The sequence below is a fragment of the Triticum aestivum genome, chromosome 3B (genome assembly GCF_018294505.1).
Source record: "Triticum aestivum cultivar Chinese Spring chromosome 3B, IWGSC CS RefSeq v2.1, whole genome shotgun sequence".
Classification (NCBI taxonomy): Eukaryota; Viridiplantae; Streptophyta; class Magnoliopsida; order Poales; family Poaceae; genus Triticum; species Triticum aestivum.
This window is the reverse complement of record NC_057801.1, coordinates 16,303,114-16,310,578: the sequence shown is the minus strand read 5'-3', so window position 1 is coordinate 16,310,578 and position 7,465 is coordinate 16,303,114.

Genomic DNA, 7,465 nt, shown 5'->3' with positions numbered 1-7,465 from the left:
TGTGGGGGTTCTCCCGCAGGTGGTGGTGGGGGTCCCATTTGTGGTGGACCCGTGCCGTTACTCCAAGCCGCCAACATAGCCTGAATGTTAGTTAAACAAGCAAACTAGAAGATCAGAAGGAATGAAAGTGCAAAAATTTAGCTTGGTTTTAAGAGGGCAGAACTAACCGTCATCATCTGACGGTTGTAATCATCGTTTTCCTTCACTCATTTCAAGTACTCCCGCACCTCGAGATTCCTATGCTCGACAAACTCCTTATATGCCTACATAATTTAGATTGTTTCTAAGTGAGCAATGCTGAAAATAAACTGAGAATGCTAGATAGAAAAAGATAAAGAGGAAGTACTTACAGCATGCTGGCGGGCTAAAGGAGTCTGTGAATGCCCCGTACTCCCTAACTGGCTCGGGTTGCTAGCCCGAAGCTGTGTGTACGAGATCGAAGGAGTGATCAAGCCGTCGAAACACGGATACCGGCCATTCTTCTTCCCCTGGATGGCCACCACCGCCGTGTCGTCGATCTGAGACTGGGCGACCTCGGCAACAGGAACATCCGGATGCAACTCCTGATAGTGATGAATGTAAGACCCCAGGTGCTCCTCGGTCTTGCCGTAGTACTGGCTCTCGCCCTCCTTGCGACGACTCCGCTCGCGGGCCAGCTTCCACGACTCCATTTCTGAGAGCGGCCTCTTCAACTTGTCCTCCTACAACGTCAAATAGAAGTTAGCCATACATAAGAACATGACGGTAAAGAAGAACAAAAATGCATCATGCACATAGATATACCTTCATGGCCTTGAAGCTCCAGTGGTTCCTGTTTCCTTGGCCGTGTGTCCCGTCGGCTCCATGGTTAGCCCGGCCCTTGATGCTCTTGGCAGCAAACTCTGCATCGGCGCCGAGCCACCTATCCACCAAACTCGCCCATCCGTCATGCCTTCCATAGCACCAACGAGGAACAACCTATGCAAATTTTGGAAGCATGACATGTGAGCATGAAACATAGAGTTGACTGCTTGAAACAATGAAAAGTTAGTAATAGTTACCATCATGAACTGCTCCCTGTTCAAGGTAACTCGCTGCTTCTGCGCTTGACTTTTGGTCATCTTTTGGTGCAGGTAGTAGTGGTAGTACTGCGAGACGGCAACCCAGCGCACCTCGTACTGCAACTGACGAGCTTTCTTCTTCGCAGCCGCAAGCAAGACCACGTCGGCTCTGGCCTTGTGCTCGTCAAGAACTCTATAGAGTTGCTGCATAAACCAGAAGCAAACAAGGCATGAGTTGAGTGATCCAATGATAAACTATGAACGAAACTGAAGACAAGTGATTCAGAAGAGAACTTACCCAAAATTTGGTGATCACGGCCTTAGCGGACGTCCCGTACTCCGCGTTGCTGCAAGCCTCGTAGTGGGCCCAGCTCGTGGCCAAAACCCGCAGCTGCGGGTCCCTGTCTGGCCGCGGGCAGAAGAGGCCAGGCCAAAAGTGCTTCAACAGGACAGTGATAAGGCCGTTCGGTTTACGGCCATTTCCGCGAAGGATCCAGTTTCTGCAAAAGAATCAAATGATTGCCATGTGTACAATAAGAAAATGTTGTCATGTGTTGAAAATATGATTGAGAGGCACTTACTCTGTCCCCACAGGTTCAATGAGCCACTTGTGCTCCTCGATAGAAGGTGGTGTAGGTAGTCCGGCATTACCACGCAGCCACCCCTGCGGAGCACCCGGTGGCAAGTCACCCCACAACTCGGGATCAACCTCCCCTCCACCCTCCTCGCCCTCCTCCTCACCCTCCTCCTCGGCCTCCTCCTCCTCACCCTCCTCCTCGGTCTCCTCCTCCTCGCCATCAGGAGCATACTCCTCCTCCTCAGACTCAGAAGGTGCCTCTGTATGGGAGGGCATCGAAGAAGACCCTCCTATTTCGGACACGGCCCGGAGTTTTTTGCCCCGGCTGCCTCTCCCCCCACCTCCTCCTCCTCTAGGGGCTCTCCCCCCACCGCCTCCTCCTCTAGGGTCTCCTCCCCCGACCCCTCCACCTCCCTGTGAGGTGTCATCCTCGCGTAGTCCGGAGGGAACCTTGTGGGCTCGTCCACTCCGAGTAAGTCCTTTAAATTTACTGAGGAAACTGGCACCGCTGGACTTGCCCATGATTAGCAAACTTGCATTGAGAAGAGAATAAACAATTAGTAAGGATATCAATTAAACAAGCATACAGGAAAAACATTAATACCAGAAGAGCACATTAAGCATACTATTTTAATGATCATTAAAAGAACTTACATTTTCTAGAACCCATATGAATCATCACTATTGTAATCTATTTGTGGAGCGGTCTCGTCATCACTATCACGCATATCTTCTTCGTTGTCTGATGGAGGTGGAGGCTCTTCCTCATCGTCAGCGTCTTCATTTAACTTTTCAAGCATAATTATGTCTCTTTGATTCACAACTGCCTCACCATCAATCCGTGCGTCGTCGTCGTTTGGGTCCAGGTCAACATAACCCAAGTCATCATCCTCGTTGTTTTGGACCACGTCATCATGTTCCTCTTGATAGAACAGTCCCTCGTATGTCATGGGGTTTATGTTGTAGTAATCATCATCGTTCGGGTCCGGTAGCTTACCATGCGGCGACACCTTGAACATAACTTCCCAACCCTTTAGGTACTCTTTCTGGCATGGGTAAGGCAGATAATATACTTGTGTGGCCTGGGTAGCGGCGATAAAGAGATCAGCTCCGGCATAGACGGTTGATGGTTTAACTTCAACTAAACCAACAGAAGGCGTATGTCTCAGGCCCTTTTTGGGGTCGAACCATCGGCATTTGAACACAGTGAGACTTAGGTGTTCGCGGCCAAGTTTGAATGTAAGCTCGTATATTTTTCCTACCCTTCCGTAGTAATCTATTTTATTATCTCCTTCAGTGAAGACTCCGGTATTTATGGTTTTGGGATCAGGCCGACTGTTCTGGTGCTCCTCTGTATGGAAGCGATACCCATTCACATCATACTTTTCGCATTTCATGACGACAGGGTCAAAACCCATGAAAACCCATCTCAATTCTTCATCCATTGATTCGGTCGGATCATTTCCCTACAAGTTCAATTGAAATTATAGGGTGCATGAGTTTAATTGAAATTATAGGGTGCATGAGTTTAATTGAAAGTGTGAAAAATTACTTTCTCCATGAACCATGCAACGAAATTTTTCCTTCCATCAGCACCCTTTCGGAGAAGAGCAAGTGCCTCCGCTTCAGTAGGAGGCAGCATTCTTGTCCATTCTTCTTCAACGAATCGACTACAATAAGAAAAGCGGTATAAGAACTAGGCAAAGTGAACATAACGAATTGACTAAAAGAATGGTGCAAAGGTATTACCTCATCCACTCATCCTCAACTTCCTTGATGTTGTGCAAGATATAGAACATGACATCCTCCCACTCATCTCGTGGCATGACATAAGATGTCGAGCATCCAGCCCTGCCACCTTGCCCGGTGAATAGAGGCAACTTGGGTTTATACTTGGGTTCTTCTGTATTGTATCGAGACACCTTATTGTGCAACGTGGGAACATGGTCCGGATAGTAGGCTGTCCTGAGGTCTGCCACCTCCTCTAGGATAACTGCCTTAGCTATGGAAGCTTCAATCTTAGCTTTGTTTCCACATTTCTGTCTCAGATGCTTGTTCTGTCTCTCAGGGCCGTACTGCCAACGATACTGCACAGGGCCCCCCAACAATACCTCGTTCGCAAGGTGCAAAATGAGATGTGTCATCGGAGTAAAGAAGCCTGGCGGGAAGATCTTCTCTAGCTTGCATATCAACTCCAGCGCCTTCTTATGCATTTCTTTTATCTTCTCAGGACATACTTCTTTAGCACAAAGCATTCGGAAGAAATGGCTTAACTCTGCAAGCACACGCCAGACACGCTCGGGAACATAGCCCCGAACCATCACCGGCATAATTCGCTCAATCCATACATGATAGTCATGACTCTTGAGCCCGGTCACTCTGCCCGTTGAAAGATTGACCCCCTTACTTATATTCGACGCATAACCATCAGTGAACTTCACGACGTGTTTCAGCCACTTGAATGCCTCCATCTTATGATCCTTTTTAAGTACGAAGTCAGCATCTGGCTTGAACCAAGATTTTCGACTGCCTGTGGGAGGTTGCATGTGAAGACGTGGTCTATCACAAATATTCTGTTGATCGACTCTAGCATTAACATTATCCTTTGTCTTATCAGGAATGTTGAGGATCGTGTTAAAAAGGGACTCTGCGACATTCTTTTCGGTGTGCATCACGTCGATGTTGTATGGAAGTTTGAGGTCCTTAAAATAGGGAAGCTGCGTGAAGGGGGTAATGTGAGTCCAGTTGTGCGTCTCACCATATCCTTCAAAACATTTTTCCCTTTACCTTTGCCTTTGCCTTTGCCTTTGCCTTTGCCTTTCCCTTCACAGGCAGGCTTAAGAGCTTTGAGCTGAGCAAGCACATCCGCACCAGAAAACGTTGGAATCTCATTTACTTCATGGACAACTTTGCCTTTTGTGAAGTTCTTCTTGTCTTCCCTATCAGGATGGTCTGGAGGGAGGAATTGTCGATGCTGGTCAAAGGCAACATACTTGCCACCCTTCTTCATCCAAATGAAAATCAAGGCCTGCATGCACACTGGGCAAGGCATCTTTCCACTTGTACACCATCCGCAGAACAGGGCATAGCCGGGAAAGTCATGCATGCAATACTGTAGCCAAACTTTCATCAAGAAATTTTTCTGCAGATGTCGGTCGTATGTCAACCTCGGGAAGTACCAAGAATGGTGCAAATCATCCACCAACGGCTGCATAAACACACTCAAATTCTTCCCTGGATATTCAGGCCCAGGAATTATAAGCGACAGGAACATGGTCTTGCGTTGCATTATGGCGCCGGGAGGGAGATTGAGCGGAATAACAAATATGGGCCAGCAGCTGTATGGATTAGACGACATACCATATGGATTGAACCCATCACCTGTTATAGCAATTATGACATTCCCAGCCTCGGCTGCTTCCTCTGGGTACTTTATATCGAATGACTTCCATGCTTCACCTTTTTATGTATGTACATTTTTTTTGGATTGTACCTTTTCCCTTCCTTGTGCCACTTCATCATTTTGGCAGACTCCTCGGTGATGAAAAGGCGCTGCAGTCTTTTTATAAAATCAAGATACCGAAGAACCTTCACAGGGATTTTTAGCTGCCGCTTCTGACCATGCTTATCGACCACCTCAATATACCGAGAGGAACCGCACTTCCTACAGTAGTTGTCATCCGCATACTCATGCCTAAAAAAAGGCAATTCTTTGGACAAACATGTATTTTCTCATAGTCCATGGAGAGCGCCTTCATGATTTTCTTCGTACCGTACATGGTTTTCGGCAGTTCATGGCCCTCGGGCAGGCTGTTAGCCCATACTCCCAGAAATGCTTCGAAGCAACCTCGGCTACAGCCGTACTCAGCCTTCACTGCCATCAGTTGCGAGATGGCATCCAGCACAGACAGCTTGGCACCCTCATAGAGAGGTTTCTTTGACGAGGCCAAGATTTCCAGGAAGGCCTTTGCGGTTTCCTCCGGCTCCTCCGGTTCATTCACTGAATGTGACGGAGGTGTCGGCTCTGCAGCAAAGACATCATCTAGCATGTCTCTAACCCCATCGTCCTCATAACCAGCGACGCATTGTCGTATCACATCCTCTCTACCACGGTCCCGCTGGGCAAAGTTTATCGGCATATTAAAGTTGGGCATAAATCCATGCGTGCGAAGGTGCTTAGTCATCTCACTCTTATCTCTGCGGATACGTCTCCCACATCTGGCACACGGGCATTCTGGCACCATCCTCATTGGACTACGGAATATCTCTTTCAAAAACACATCAGTTTTCTCGACCCACTCTGTTGTTACTTGATTCCGACGGATAAACCCACTATACATCCACTGATTATCTGCCATCTCTGCTTTATTGGAAGCCACACAACAAAATTAAGGATTCATTTAAATTACCAACATCAATATTTTATTTTTTACAAGGTTGACGAGTAATCCACCTACATCTCTAATAGGTAAAGATGGGTCCTAATCCCACCCGAGAATGTGTAGATTGAGTACGGTCCATGCTCTACCCCATTCCGAGACAAAATTTCGGCAGCACCTCCCCGTTTTTCTCCAAATACACGTCTCGGCAAAATGTCGAGAGAATGTGCATCCGGAGAACAACAGGGAGGCGCCGCCGAAATCCTGTCTCGGAACGGGGTAGAGCATGAACAACGTACCCAATCTACACATCCTCGGGTTGTCCGTGGAAAGCGCTGGACAATCCGAAAGAGCTGCGGTGATAAATATGCAATTGAATGCATATTTATCGATGCAACCCTTTCGGACGGGAGACCTAGGTTACGCGACTTGATGTGAAAATTCAATCTAGTGACATGGAAAAAAAGTGGACGAGGTCATGGAATTGTTGCTCACCCTCCGATGTAGAGGATGTAGTCGATCAAAGGAGGGACGATCGTGGACAAACACCTCCAACATCGACGGTCACTCCACGAAGATGGAACACCACAAATCCTGTTAATTCGACCAAGTGCAAAAAAATAGGTTAAGCATTGACAGTTTAAACTATGAAAAAAAATCATATTTCGTCAAGTGTAAAATTTTGTTCTTCAATTTTTTTAGCAAGATCATCATGATTAAATAACCACTCATCATATGTCAATTTTGGAGCACATCTCACACAACTATTTTAGAAACTAAATGTCACATAGCAAGGATTTAGACACAACTTCACCTCCTATCCATGCCATCTCTAGACGTCAACAACTCAAAGAACATGACACAAACAGCAACTCAAAAATTTGTTTTGCATGCATATGTGAATAGACTTAGTGGCCGAATACACCATCCATTAATCTCACATGCATATATTGTCATAATCCATTACATATCATATTGGTACAAATATTAGGCTTATGGACATAAAATCTAGAAGAGAACAATGCTAACAATTACATCACTTGTCTTTATGAAGATAAGTTACACATGTCCATACATAGTAGTTATTTGCAGCAAATTAATATGAAACTATGAATGTCATAGTAGGAAAAATGTAAAAAAAAGAGCATAGCTCACCGGGCAGAGGAGCGTCACGGCGATGGAGGGCGATGGAGGGGCCGGGAGGGACGGGGCTGGTCGTGGTCGGCCGGAGAAGCAGAGTCCGCCGCCGACCGGAGCTAGCACCAGGGTCGGCCGGGCAGGGACGCGGGCCGCTGGCCGGAGCCGTGGCCAGGCGTGCTCGGGGAGGGGCCGAGGCGGGGCCCTGCCCGGTTCGTGGAGGCAACGCGCCGCCGACCGAGGCTGGGGTGGAGGCAAGGCGCGAGGAAGGAAGGGGAGGGGATGGAGCGGCGACGGGCGGGCGGGCGGAAGATGCGTGGCGGCGGTGGCGC